At 43.4% G+C, this 14,994-nt stretch overlaps 1 protein-coding gene and 1 long non-coding RNA gene across 2 annotated transcripts in view; both read left to right on the top strand.

Annotated features, from left to right (window-relative positions):
- SLCO4A1 (solute carrier organic anion transporter family member 4A1) overlaps positions 1-14,994 on the top strand; it is a 330,005-nt gene that overhangs the window by 40,410 nt on the left and 274,601 nt on the right. The window lies entirely within an intron of this gene.
- Positions 1,879-3,413, top strand: LOC144766643 (uncharacterized). The gene is made up of 2 exons (XR_013597866.1): positions 1,879-2,183; positions 2,900-3,413. It is a non-coding gene; the product is annotated as an uncharacterized LOC144766643 (long non-coding RNA).

Here is a 14,994-nt window from a genome sequence, read left to right on the forward strand (position 1 = left end):
GACAATAACCTTAAATAGAGCTAGCTTTAATGGAGGGAAGTATTTGTGAAAATAAAAGTATATGTGCAGATATTTCCACAATATACTATGTTTAAACTGTCCAATCAAAATCTCTGCTTATGTGAGGTGTGACGCAGCCTTTAAGTGTTTAGTGTATAGTGCGAAGATTAGTTTACATCTAATACCTCAAATTGTTTGGCAAGTAATTCTGTAAAGGTTTTGCTGGTCGGTGGGAGTGGGTTAATTCTGTGAAAAGAAAATTGTGATCACTAACACTTCACTTTAACTCCTGCGTTCTTGTGAAAATTGGCAGTAAGTGAAGTTGTGCTGTGGAGGACGTGGCAGCATATCAAAGAGTGCCATTAGCGAGTGAGTGTCTTTGGCATCCATGAAGTGTGGAGATTAATTTTGCAGCATTGTCTGGCTACTCCGAGAGATGTGTTCACCAAGCCACCTCTTTCTCAAATTTGCTTAAAAATGCACAATTAGCCCACTTTTTTCAAAATTTTCTCGGGAGAGTTTGTGGTTCGCTTGTGCCGCAGTGCAGTATTTACGCCTCACCACTATCAAATGTCACCAGCCGCCACTGAGTGTGAGAATGTCAGAACTGACAATAAAAATGCATTTACTGAACTCAACAAAACACTGAGGGCCAGATGTAGGTAGGCTTTTACCGGGTGGTAACGGCCGAAAACCGGTAAAATCGGCCGTTACCGAGGAAATGAGATGTAGGAGGCCGGAAAATACCGATGTTCTTAAAATCCGAGTCGGAAACATACCGACTCGGTAAGAATGACCCGGTAAAATTACCGTGTCGGAATCTACCGTATACATAAATACCGAGTTCGTATTTTCCGACTCGGTAAATCAGAAACGGTAAAATAAGCCTTGGAGATGTAGGTAAGCCCAAAAATACCGATTCTGCCGAAAAACGGTATTTTTAAGTCGGTATTTACCATGCATTGAAAGCAGGTGGTAACCAAGGGAGGGCTATAAAAAAAGTCCCAAAATGCACCTCAGGACCCATGATGGCGGCTTTCTACATCATAGCAAGACGGCAGAGACTACAGGCAGCAGGACAGAGAGAATGGCTAAGGGAGGAACAAGTGTACAGGCAGAGGATAACACTGTTCCAACTGACAGAGCCTGAAATACTGCAGAGGTACAGGCTACACCCAGACACCATCAAGCAATTGATCAGGGACCTACACCCTCTCCTGGACCACCCAACACCCAGGGCCCATGCCATCCCACCTCATGTCCAGGTGCTATGTAGCTTACACCTGCTGGCCTCAGGGAGCTACCAGAGTGTGATAGCTGTAGTGGGTGGCGTGTCCCAGGGCTGCCTGTCCCGCTTCTTCAGGAGGTTTCTTGACGCCATGATGCAGAGGATGGGGCATTATATTAAATTCCCTGTTACACCGGCAGATTTAGCCAAAACCAAGACTGACTTTTATCAACTGGCACACTTCCCTCACGTGATCGGCTGCATCGATGGCACCCACGTCCCACTCTGTCCACCTGCAGCCACAGAGCACATATACAGGAATCGCAAATCGACGCACTCCATCAACGTCCAGGTCATATGTAATGCAGGTAACCTCATCACTGACATCGTAGCCAAGTTCCCCGGAAGTACCCATGATTCATACATATTCCAGAACAGTGGAATATACACACGCCTACTTGCCGGAGAATTTGGAAATGGATACCTGCTAGGTAAATCACATTGACACACCCTGACACTCACATCAGATCTACGTCTCAAGTACTTGCAATTAATGTCTATCTTTCTCCCCCTAGGCGACAGTGCATATGCCCTGCGGTCCTTCGTGCTCACTCCCTACCTCAACCCATCCACCAGGAGTGAAAGGCGATACAACGTGGCTCACAGATCCACACGAAACGTAGTTGAGCGCACATTTGGACTCCTAAAGAGCAGGTTTCGCTGCCTCCATAAGAGTGGAGGTGCACGGCAGTACACCCCAATCATCTGCTGCAAAATAATAGCGACCTGTGCAATGTTGCATAATCTCGCCACCAAGCAAGGCACTGAGGTGGAGCTCACATTTCATGAGGACATTGATGACGACCCAGAGGTGGCAGAGCCCCAAGCCACAGTGGCAGCAGCAGCTACAGATGGGAGACTGAGACGGGCAGAGGTTACACAACAATATTTCTGAGTGAGTAAAGAGACACAGGCATGAATGTAACTTTGTGTAAGTAGTTTAATAATCACTACGCCACAGCATTGTTAGCTCACATTGGGCTCACTAATACTAACACTCCATGAGTGTGTTGTCACGGTTCACACCACCGTGACTACAGCCTTGGGTGGAGTGCAAAGTCATTGTTTGTGGCCACGGGCCACAGGGCGGGGCTGCTGTGGCTGTGAGCCTATGTCCTCACGCTGGCCTGTCAAACTTCCCCCACGCCTGCCACTCCTCCGTAAGTCATGCACAGGAGTGCTTGCACCACTCCTGCTGGTGGACCCCTCGCTTTCGGCAGCACAAGTGTCGTCTCCAGTGCCAGTCTGATGCGCGAGCACTAGCTCCATGGCAGTGGTCATCCTGGCCATACCTTCACTTAAATTGGTGCAGCACTGCACTATGGCATCCTGCATCGTGACTGACCGTCTGCACAGCAGAGTGGTAGCAGTTGCAAACCTGTTCAGGGCCTTGGTTTGCTGGCGCACATCCACACGGGCCTTGCGTCTCTCCAAATGGTCCCTGTCCAATTTGTCACACAGGACAGTCATGCACTGTGTGATATCTGAAATTCCTGACGCCATGGATTGTATGCCTTCTGCCATGTCCCCTATGCCCTTGCCTACTGCTTCCAGTTTATTGTTAGTTGTGCGTGCGTGCCTCTGAACCCCCATCATTGCTTTTGCCTGCAGGCGCTGCACCTTCACCATGGTGGCCTCCAGTCCGCAGAAGACACCTTGGACTTGCCGCACATCCTCTACCTCCCGTGGCCGTCGCCCTCGGACACTGGCCCGCGTGACTCTGGGACTGGGCTGCTGCTCGGTGTTGCCTCTGTCCTGTGTGTCACCCTCCACCTCCTCCTCCTCCGATGATGTTTGCAGTATTCTGCGAGGGGGCACATCATGGCTCCTGACTCTTCCCAGCACTGGGGATGGTGATGTGGGGGTGGGTGATAGTTCTGCCGCTCCTGTGTCCTGACTACCAAATAGGAGAGGGGAACGTGGATATTCAGCAGTTGCCTCCTCAGGTATCGGGGCAGCCTGCTCTTGGTCCTGCCCTCCGTGAGAAGTGCTAGGTCCGGCTCCTTCCCTCCTCTTCTCTCTGACCTCAGCTGTGCTGCGCTTTGACTCTCCTGTGGACAGACATGGACATTGTGTCAGTAATGTTGTTCACCTGTGTCATGAGATTAAATACACTTCTATTGCACATTTGCCTGTCTCTCATTTGCCTATGCTACTTGTCTGTTGCTCCCCTTGCTGCAATGCACGCTGACTGCTCTGAGGTATCTACACATGACTACATTTCCCAGGATGCATTGCAGGACATTAGTTAAACCTGTTGTGGAGTCTGATTTATCCTGTGAGGGGAATAGGTAAAAGGGTAAATGATATTGTTCCTGCATCTTACCTGCTTTCTTTGCTCCTCTTGCTGAGCTGTCTGCGTCTCCTATTCCGTGTATACATTCCTTCTCAAGGGTTGTAGCGACCATCTCCTCAATGTCGGTGAGTCTGGGGGCTCTGTTTCTTCCGCCTCCTGTAGCAGCACTTTCCTTGCGGTGGGCAGCAAGCTTTTTTTTGGTGATTATGCGGATGTCATACCACCGTTTTTTTAGGTCTTCAAGGTCACGGTGGGTGACACCAATGGCATTTACCTTGCCTTGTATGTCCAACCAGGTGCTGCGCTTGATTGATTCAGCAACATGCAGAGTTTGCTTTCCAAATATTTTCCCATAATGTCTGACAACCTCCGAAATCAGCACCTGCAGTTCCTCCTGGCTGAACTTCTGCTTCCTTTTGCGCTCAGCAGCTTCTCTCTGTGCCTCCTGGCTCTCCATCTTGCTGTGTAGTTTGTGTCAGGAAAGGCTGCTCCACACTCTGTCCTCCTGCTCTCCTGACTGTTTGTTTCTGCACCTGCATGGGCGTGGCCTGTCCCAGGTACTGGGGTGTGGTGCTTGGATCTGATTGGTTAGTTCCCCTGTGGCTTGGAATTTGGGTGTGGTTGAAGTACCTGATTGGTTCACAGGCACACATGTTTGTCAGTTTCAAATTCTTCGGCGGATAGTTCCGACACGGTAAATACCGGGTCGGTTTTTCCCGACTCGGTATTTTCCGGGTCGGAAGTTGCCATTCATTCCTATGGGCCATGGCACCGGTGGATCGGTTTTGGTTTTTCCGTCTCGGATTTTACCGTGTAGGTATATTCCGAGTCGGTAAATACCGTTTCCGAGTACCGACAGGTTCCGAGTCGGTATTTTATACCGTCATTGTTACCTACATCTCATTTTCCTCCTCGGTAATACCGAGTCGGTATGACTCGGTATTTAAGAGGTCGGTAAATATTATTTACCTACATCTGGCCCTGAATGAATTTGCTTTGCAGAGTTGCCTTCTCTTTTTGGAGCAAAGAGCGTTGCATGTGTTTTCGCCACAAAGTACCTTTGATTAATAGTAACATTAATTTACATATCTCTGTTGAAGCTTTTACCTATGCCGCCTGAAGTGCAGAGCATGCATGATTGTTTTTTTTTTGCACTTGCCATGACTAGTCAGCAGGATGCAGGTACCTGGCTGTCTGAACAGCCACCTAATTAATACAAATGGTCTCTTAAAAGAATTTCATTTCAACTGAGCTTTTTCTGCCCCTGCGCACCACAACATTGTTGTGCTCAATTCCTTGCTAATTTCCTTTATATATTGCTGCAACACAAAAATATGCCAAATAAATGACTTCCGATAAACTGGGAATCATTGAAGTTAAAAACAGCTATTGTTTTTTGCTCTTTTTATTTTAAAAAATTGTTCTTGAATATAAATTATTTAAGTTTTAAAACAAGATTTGTGCAGGGAATCGCGACCGGCCTCGCAAAAAAATCATGTGCTACCCTAATGTTATTTTAACTCATACCTTTGCAACCCCAGCCCACCACTCTCAAACTTCACCAGATACCACTGGCCACCACCCCCATCAAAACAGGCCACAGAGTCCTCCTACAACGTGGCTCACCTGACATGACGTCATGCCTTGACCTCAACTACTCAGTAATGAGCAAAATGAGCAGGCACACATCAATATGCATGCTCTCACTACAGTCCAAGAAAATAAAAGAAACCGGACTACCACTATGAGGCCCGAAAATAGAGCCCAATAGAGACCCGTTTCGAGGCCCCCTGAAAATAATTGCCAGTGCTCAGACCCGGACAGACCTGGCCCACTTAAAGCCCAGGAGACAGGTGTTTGTACCAGGCAAGGTATCAGCCAGAAGAGCAAGGGAATGATCTGCCATCGGTGAGGGACGGCTTAGTTGTTTTTGACAAGTGAGGGATGTCTATAAGGACTGGTTTGTGATGAGTAGTTTGCTGTCTGCAACAGGTGACAAACAGTTGCCCTGCTGGCGCTGAGTGAGGAATGAGTAAGGTGCAGGCTATGATTTGCTGTTCGTGGCAGGTGGCCTTGTCAGTGCTTTGCACCTGTCTCTGGACAAGCGATAATCTTTTTTCTACCTCAATTCAATTAAATTTATTTGATTTTGATAACGGATGTCCACAAAAGTGCACAAATAAATTAAGAAAGGAAAACTCTATGAACAATACCAAAATTCTTCCATATTCAACCAACAGATATTACAATGTGCAAAAATAGCATTAAAAAGTATCTAATAAATAACTAGAAATGTTTTAAAAAATTGATACTGATTTGTTTTTATTTCTCTGCTTGGAATGACTGCATACACAGACTGGCCTACATGCTCCTTTATACCACTGAGTACATTTCGCTACAAGCAGATCTCCCTGTTCTCACTTGTAATCAATACATTTATCTATCGAGCCCAGAGTTGCACAGTTTTATAAGCAGGGGAGCTAGGAAAATGTCAGTCATCCATTTCCCTAATAGTTTGGTGTTCAAGGGAGGGGAAAGCTTGATGTACAGCATAATATGTACATCTGTTAGCAAGAAAGTCAGTTATTGTGTTGTATTAGATAGTGTGTCGAGTTCTGATGATATAGAGGTTTACAAATCCCATTACTTGTAGTAAGCACCAGTTAATACCTACATTCTGGATATTATTGCTTAGGCAACCCTGCGGAATTCACTGGGACATAAGTGTTTCTGCTTTGTGCCTGCATGTTCAGTTGTTGTGGGATATCAACCTATGGCTGTGATATTTCAAAATACAAGGAGTTTTTAGAGGGAACTTAGTATTCATCAGGACTCAACTTTATGGAACATCGTTGACTGAATACTGATTTACCTTAGCTAGGACAATGTGTTTTGGATGCCCTGTAGGGAGAGAGGTGCAAAAAGAACAATTGATGGACGGAATGCTGAACAATGTCAAACATTGACACACAGAACAGAGTTCTTGGCTTAAATCCATCGTTTTTTTGCTCACCGTGTCATTCCAGCTTGGATCCAGCCATATGCAAATCAGTCTTAACCCTTCTCTCCAGGGAAACAGGCCAGCCCGAACTGCCAGGCCAGGTCCTCCCTGGACCAGAAACAAGCATCCTGGAACCAGTTTTGGTGAATCCCACTCATTAGCCAGGCTAGGTTAACTCCAGTGACTTGGAGAGCACAGGACTCTGGACATATCTGTCCAGAGTCCTTGGTGAGCAAATTAACAATGGATTAAACCCAGAACTGTGACTGGGAGTGAATGTTTGATTTGTTCAGAATTCCATCCTTCATCTATTCTTTTTGCGTTTATTGCTCCAAGTGGGGAAAGTATACCCAGACATGGGCCCCGTGCTCACTGTGCCACTGGATTCAAGCTAGCCTGGCTGATGAGGGGTGATACCCTGAAACCGCTCCCAGGATGTCCGGTCCAGAGAGGACAAGGCTTGGCAGTTCGGGCTGGCCTGTTCCCATGGGTAGCAGTGTCAAGACTGATTTGTACATGCCCGAGTCCAAACTGGGGTGGCATGGTGTGTAAAAAAATGATGAATTAAACCCAGATCTGTGACTGCAGGAGTATGTTTGATTTGTTCAACATTCCGTCCATCATCTGTTCTTTTTGCTTCTGTGGGACAAGAGGGTCAGGCTGCCATGTCCATTTATGGTACAAGCCTTAAAATCCATTTTCCATCCCCAGTTCACACTAACCGTGAGCAGCCCATTGTCCACATCAACACAAATGCATGCTAGAATGACTACATTTAGTTTTTCAATAGCTCTATTACCTCTACTGCACCCTAGACAAAATAGATGATTTATTTTCTACATTGTAAAAAACACTATCCATCTAATGCCTGTAGCATTGCAAATACATTAGGACCATCTTCTGCAGTGCAAAAGATAGTGCTACTAACTTGCCAAGTTATCTTTTGCCAGAGTTTGGTCCTGGGGGGCAAGGATAGAGTGGGAAATGAGTGGACGTTATAGCAAAAGAGTGAACTGAGGTTTAATACAGTTCTCTGAAGGCCAGTTCAGTCATGCAGTGTGGAAAATACTTTCTTTAACATGTAGCCACCTAATATTTAGCCAACTAAATGAACCAACAAATATTTAAGGGAGACCAAGACCTTATTTAGGGTCACTCGTGAATGGTTGTCGGTCACTTTTCTTAAAGTTTGTCAAGGGCTAATCAGAACAAACATTACCAAAAGTAATCAATGTTTATTTTACATATATAGAGGTTAAATACCATTTACTCTTTCTTCCACCCACTGTGCCAATCTAGGCACACTTAAAGGTTTCCCCCTACCACCTCTGTCTGAATAGGCACGAATTAGGTTCTCCTATTGCAGTCCCAGTCTAGGAACATTAAGGGTCCCCACTTCTTTGAACCAGACTAAGCACTGTTAAGAGTCCCTCTCCTACCTTCCTGCTGTAGGGACAGTTAAGAGTCTTCCGGTGACCCGGTAGCATAGCTAAGTTCCCCTCACATCTAATTCTAGGCACAGTCAAGGTTTCCCTTCCTATTTTGCTGTTCTCAGCAGCACACGTAAGAGTCTTTCTCTTAATATCCTTTTGTTGGCACAGTTAAGGGTTCCCTTCCGGGTATCCACGTTGAGACCCAGATGAGAATCTTCTTCCTCCTATCCCACCATGGGATAATTTAAGGAGTCTGCTTTACTTTCTTATTATGAATACTTTTCAGGCCATTCTTTATTTCTTGTGCTAGATGCACACAGGAGTCTACTTCCTCCTGTTCTAAAGTATACACAGTTATGAGTCCCCTTCTTCGTAAGGGCTGCCATCCCACCTAATAACCCAAATCTAGTCATGCTTAAGAGTTCTCCATACTCTACCATTTGATCCGCTGATCTACCTTAGGCACCTGAATACTGCTGCTGGCATAGGAGTCTTCTTAGAATTACTTATCTAGATATATTTAACTGTCCTTCCTCCTGCATGTTGCATATAAAGACATGAAGAAATCACTTAGTATTGATAGAATCGGAAATGCCTTTCAAAACTTAACTGTGTTAGGAGACTTTCTCTAAACAACCTAATAGCTTGTTGGAGTAAACACGTGAATATTGAGTTGTCTGCAGGGTTAAACAAGATTTGGTTTAATTGCTTTGGTGACAATGTACCTTTATTAAGAAAAGATGGAGCTAACAAAATACCCATCTTGGTCACCTTCATCGAGGAGTGTTAGCTCTTTAGAAATTGCACAATTGTATGTGTCTTTAGCATAATCCTGTCTGGTTGTGAAAGATGCTGCATCAAATAGGAATTCTGAAATATAGAAAACTGGGAGTCAAGGTTTGCCATTCCGTATTTACACATGCTTGCAACATTGACGCCTCGTGGGGCAGATGCAGCCTGTTCCCCAGCTCAGGTTTGCTCTGGCCTTCCTTTTGAGCTGTTGCATAGTGTGGCCCATGTCCAGATCTATTTTTCCTGGTACCCCCTCATAGCTGCCAAGTTTTCACTTTGCTTATGTGCAACATTCCCATGTATGTAGTGCGTTTATGTGTGACATTTCAATCCTTATGTGTGATTCTTTGAGTGACACTTTATTGTGAGTGAAATAAGACAGTTGCATTCATGTCAAGGGATCATTTTTAGAAATTTATGAAATATAACAACCTAGGCAATTCAATACTTGAAACTCATGGGAAAGTGAGAAAGGAGAAAAAATATATCCAAAAGATCATCAGTGACGTGAATTTTATTAACAGAAAAAGATAAAAACAATTAAAAAAGGTAATTCTCAAATATTTTTGACCAACTTCACAAATTAATCAAACCAACATTACATAAAGTCACAGCACAATTACAAAAATCACAATTAAAATTAGGAAAATGGTATCAAATGAAAAAGGGATAAAAGTGGCACAGAGATTTTCTCGACGCGCGTTTCGGCGACCAGCACCTTCTTCTGGAGTAGCCACAGGTTATCTAATAGAGAATTATTAAAAACAACATAAGTGACCTGTTTTTATAATTTTTTGAGTTATCGTCACAAATTTGACATTTACTAGCGGTTCATCCTTTACTGAGATCATCTAAATTTTAATAAAACATCTCCTAATGTCACTTAATAACCATGTAACATATAATTCCCACAAACAGACTTATTTCGATATTCCACATACTTGTTTCATTGCTCATTGTAGTTTTTTTAAAATAAAAAATATACTAGTAACCCCAAGCACCCCGAGAGTAAAAAGTAGGACAAATGGGGTTTTACTTCTAGGCTTACTTCTCAGCGGAAATGTCTATCTGCTACCAAATTGTTATACACAACTTTGGAATGAAACTTACCATCCCTTAAATTATGTTTTCTTTAGTTAACTCGTCTTCTATCCATTTTCAACAAAATACAACAGTTATCATCGAAAGTTGTAAAGGCAGTAAGTATATTAGATAATATTTTACTGATAGATGTGAACAATATTCAGTATATACATCTATAGATATAATATTGATGAAAGGGCATTTCCGCTGAGAAGTAAGCCTAGAAGTAAAACCCCATTTGTCCTACTTTTTACTCTCGGGGTGCTTGGGGTTACTAGTATATTTTTTATTTTAAAAAAACTACAATGAGCAATGAAACAAGTATGTGGAATCTCGAAATAAGTCTGTTTGTAGGAATTATATGTTACATGGTTATTAAGTGACATTAGGAGATGTTTTATTAAAATTTAGATGATCTCAGTAAAGGAATTTTTTGTATGATGAACTGCTAGCAAATGTCAAATTTGTGACGATAACTCAAAAAATTATAAAAACAGGTCACTTATGTTGTTTTTAATAATTCTCTATTAGATAACCTGTGGCTACTCCAGAAGAAGGCGCTGGTCGGCGAAACGCGCGTCGAGAAAATCTCTGTGCCACTTTTATCCTTTTTAATTTTATACCATTTTCCTAATTTTAATTGTGATTTTTGTAATTGTGTTGTGACTTTATGTAATGTTGGTTTAATTAATTTGTGAAGTTGGTCAAAAATATTTGAGAATTACCTTTTCTAATTGTTTTTATCTTTTTCTGTTAATAAAATTCACGTCACTGATGATCTTTTGGATATATTTTTTCTCCTTTCTCACTTTCCCATGAGTTTCAAGTATTGAATTGCCTAGGTTGTTATATTTCATAAATTGTGTTTCCCTGACCTAGGAATTATTGTATTCATATATTCAGGGGGTCCTTGTTACCTATAAATATCATTTTTAGAAATTACACCCTTTCTCATATGTGACAGTTCTTAATGCATGAATTGACCCTGGGGCATTTTACATGAGAATCTGATATGTCATTATTTAGCACAAGTATGTTAGATGGTTTGCTCAGAATCACAGAATGTGGAGCCTGAACTGGGATTCAAGTCCTCTTTTACGGTTCGAATATAGACGGTTCTGGTCGCAAGGCCACAACACGTCCTGCCTCCTCCTTCTCCTTCCTTTACAGTTCTCCAATTAGGCCCCTCTTTTACTGCAGTTTTGACTGACCTAGTTTTTGCCATATAGTTAGAAGCTTCATTATGCGGTTGAACATCCACATCTGTTCAATACCATGGTTTGAGCAGGGGATGCTTTTGTACATTAATTAGGCAGGTATAGGGGATTATGTTCCAATCTTCAAAACTCTGTAGTTCACTTGACTTGGATAAGAGTTTCTTTGATAGCGGGATATTTCTCCGTCATAATATATCGAGAATCTTATACCTCCTGTTGTACACCAGCGCCATCTTGCAGCCTTTGAAAAACAGTACTCGGAGCTTAGCTTTTATGCGTTCCCGCAAAGTGAGAAACTGGAACTGCACAATTTTATCACACTCAGGGACACAGGTCAATGCACAGCTTAATCTAATCAGCTGTGCAAGTTCTGTCAAGTGTAACTCTTTTACGTGGCAATCTCAGGCATTGCGGGAAAGTTACAGAAAAAGCATTATTCTAATGTGAAATGCATGGCACTTGTAAGGGCTGCCCCTTAGCCCCACCACCAAAGCTGTTGCATGGTGCGCCTGCCAGGAGGCAGCACAAAATAAACAGACACTGCAACACATTAATATGTCAAAGTACCTTTTGCTGCAATGCAGCGATGGTTTGAGGCAATACATGAGCCTACATGGTTGCTTAAAAGCCCTCTGCCATCCCGCCTTGTAAGACAATACACTACCTGGACTTGGGGTCACTAGACCCTTTTGACCTCACCTGTGCCTGGGGCCCCTATTTTCCACCAGGATACGAGCCAGGAAGCGTGATTGGAGAGGGGGGTAGGGGCATCACCCCAGCACTAAAAGCTCCTCTACTATCCCACCGTGTGGGACAATACACTACCTGGACTTGGGGTTACCAGCCCCTTCTGACCTCACCTGTGTCTGGGGACACCATTTCCCACCAGGATAAGCACCAGGAGGCGTGACTGCAGAATGGAGCACAGTGGGATAAATCCTGTGTTGTGGAAAGAGAGACCAAAGGTTTATTTGGTACCTGTGCCCAACCAAACTGGAAATTGTGAATGAGTATAAATACCTCAGTGTCTGGTTTGACAAGTCTCTAACGTGTTGCACACATCTGGAGGCCCAGAAAGTCAAAATCCATATATCAGTGTGTGGGCAGAAATAATGTAACCACATTTATGGGGATATGTCCCACAGACCACTGATAAAGGCCAATAACGCTATGATACCCCCCAACTACAGTATGGAGCAGAAGTCCTCTGCTTAAGTGGTAAAAGCAGTTAGGATATTGAAGAAGGGAAATACATAAAACCCCTAATCTCATTACCGGCCTCATCTATGATCCAGGTAATTATATTAGAGCAGGGTATGACTTCATGGAATGTACAGGCGCAAGTGGCCCGACTAAGATTTTGAAAAAGATTGGGTACAGGAGAAGCCATGAAAGTGTCACAATGATGTAAGAACGAGTTTCAGCATAGTGGCCTAAAATGGGCCAACGAGGTCAGAAAGAAATTGTATATTGTCTTTGAAAACCTAAACGTGAGAATAGATCATCAGACTCTAGAAATAGAAGTAACAAAGAGTGAACTCAGAACTCTAGGGAAGGAATTGTCTAGGATGGAAGACATTGAGTATCTGAGAAAGAAAGAATCTGTGAAATTCATGATAAATGGTCGGGTGAAAGAAATCTGGTACCCCTATCTGGATATATTACCTAATCAATGGCTTAGATCAGAAGTACTAAGATTGAGAATTGGCATTAATCCTGGTATGACTAATGGGAGAATAAAAACAGAAATGATGTACCAAACGGGCACAAAATGCTATAATTTACATCTTAAAGGACTGCTTAAGATTGTTAGCTCTGCAGAAACAGTTTTTACGCCACATCTTTTTAAAATATGTTATGGATTTGCGTGCACAAGCTATTGAACTTCTTACAGATATGTCAAACCTTGAAATTGCAATAGCTATTGCGAAGTATAAGACGGCTGTAAAAATATTTTTTATGAAAAAGGAAATGGATGGTTGAAAGTTAGGATAGAAGCTATAATGGATATGGATTTTAGATAACTTTTACTTTATATATATCCCTATTAAAAATATATTTCACAATAGGAATTTGATGGCTCTTAAAATATTTATGTTTATATATAGGCGTGTCTATTATTTATATATGAAGCATTGTGTAAATGTGAAAGGTAGCATGTGGAAATTGGGCTATTATAATGGCGTCTGTTGATGAATTTGTAATGCTTTTAGAATATTTACATAGAGTGATATGTTTTTCTGTTGTTTAAAGACCTACGTTCTAAATAAACGTTACTTTGACTGACTGACAGTGGGTGGGGCCATCACCCCGGCGCTAAAAGCGCCTCTGCTATCCTGCTGTGTGTGTCAATACACTACCTGAACTTGGGGTCACTAGCCTCTTTTGACCTCAACTGTGCTTGGGGACCCCATTTCCAACCAGGATACGCACTAGGACGCACGACTGCAGAACGGAACACAAGGGGGCGGGCCATCACCTCAGAGCTTAAAGCTTGTCTGCTATTTCGTTATGCAGGATAATACACTACCTGGACTTATAGTCACATGTTCTTTTTGGCCTCACCTGTGCCAGGGGACCTAAATTCCTACCAGGAAACGCACCAGAAGGCGCAACTGCAGAACGGAGCACAAGGGGGTGGTGCAATCCCCCCAGCGCTAATAGCACTTCTGCTAACCCGCCATGTGGGACAGTACAATACCTGGACTGGGGTCACTAGCCCCTTTTGAACTCACCTGTGTTTTGGGACCCGATTTCATACCAGGATTTGCTCCAGGAGGCTTGTCTGCCGAACAGAGCCCAAGGGGGCCGGCCATTACCCCAGCGCTGGAAGCACCCCTTCTCTGCACTGTCAATCAGTAGAGGAGGCCTCATATTTAAGAGCCATTAATGGAAAATGTAAGCTTTAGTGGCAGAAATTCTAATTTCTCTGATATTTGTTTACACCACAGTTACTACTAGGTACCCTTCTGATCTGGGATGCCCAGTGGAGTACAGACAGACGGTACCCATGTAAGGTGGACCAGGGATGCCATATAGGGATGCCAGAGCTGCCGGTTTATCACAGGGTCACCTTAATTTATTTGCCCCGTTCCTTTCCTTGGGAGATTATTCCAGGAGAGGTGGGATAAGAAATGGTGCAGACTAAGTTCACCCAATGTCCCATACCCTGTTGCGATCTGGACAACCACGGTCCATGCATGTAACAGCCGTGGGGCCAGGGAAGGAGGGATTTAGAGGGATGATGCCAAGGGAAAATGTATTATTTATTTTATTTTCCCTCTGCATCGTCCCTCGAAATCCCCCCTTACCCGTACCGGCCTCACCGCTGTTTTAAAAAAAAAACATTTTATTGGCATTTTTCATTTTTGCACTATACATCCATTTTGGTCAATCATGTAGAAATATCAGGCATAGTTTCAATATAATGCATGGTAAGCTACTACCGTCAAAGCATAGAAATATTTTCTTTACTTAGATGACTATGTCGCTATGCAAGTGGAAAGCCTGTTAGCTCCTGGCTGGATGGATCAATGCCTACAGTGGTTATTGTACACACAGTCTACATCTGCTGTGCTGACACTGCGGTAAAACATTTATTATTTTTTCAACAACAAGCGGTAGGGAGGACGGTGGCAGTGTCTCCCCGACCCGCTGACGCTGTGTACTGTATGCTGCTAACAGAGTATTGCAAATTTTAAATGTCATGACAGTATTTGTTTTATGCTGTTTTAAATAGCGCCGTAATTTTTCATCACTAAATCTACCTGTTTGCACTGAAGAGCGGGGGCGCTTAGGCGCATTGTGTAAATCCATTTCTGCACAGCCTGAGCTCGATCCCACGACCTGTCCGCCCCGGTCCGACTCGGCAACCAGTGCCGTTG

The sequence above is a fragment of the Lissotriton helveticus genome, chromosome 7 (assembly GCF_964261635.1).
Source record: "Lissotriton helveticus chromosome 7, aLisHel1.1, whole genome shotgun sequence".
Lineage (NCBI taxonomy): Eukaryota > Metazoa > Chordata > Amphibia > Caudata > Salamandridae > Lissotriton > Lissotriton helveticus.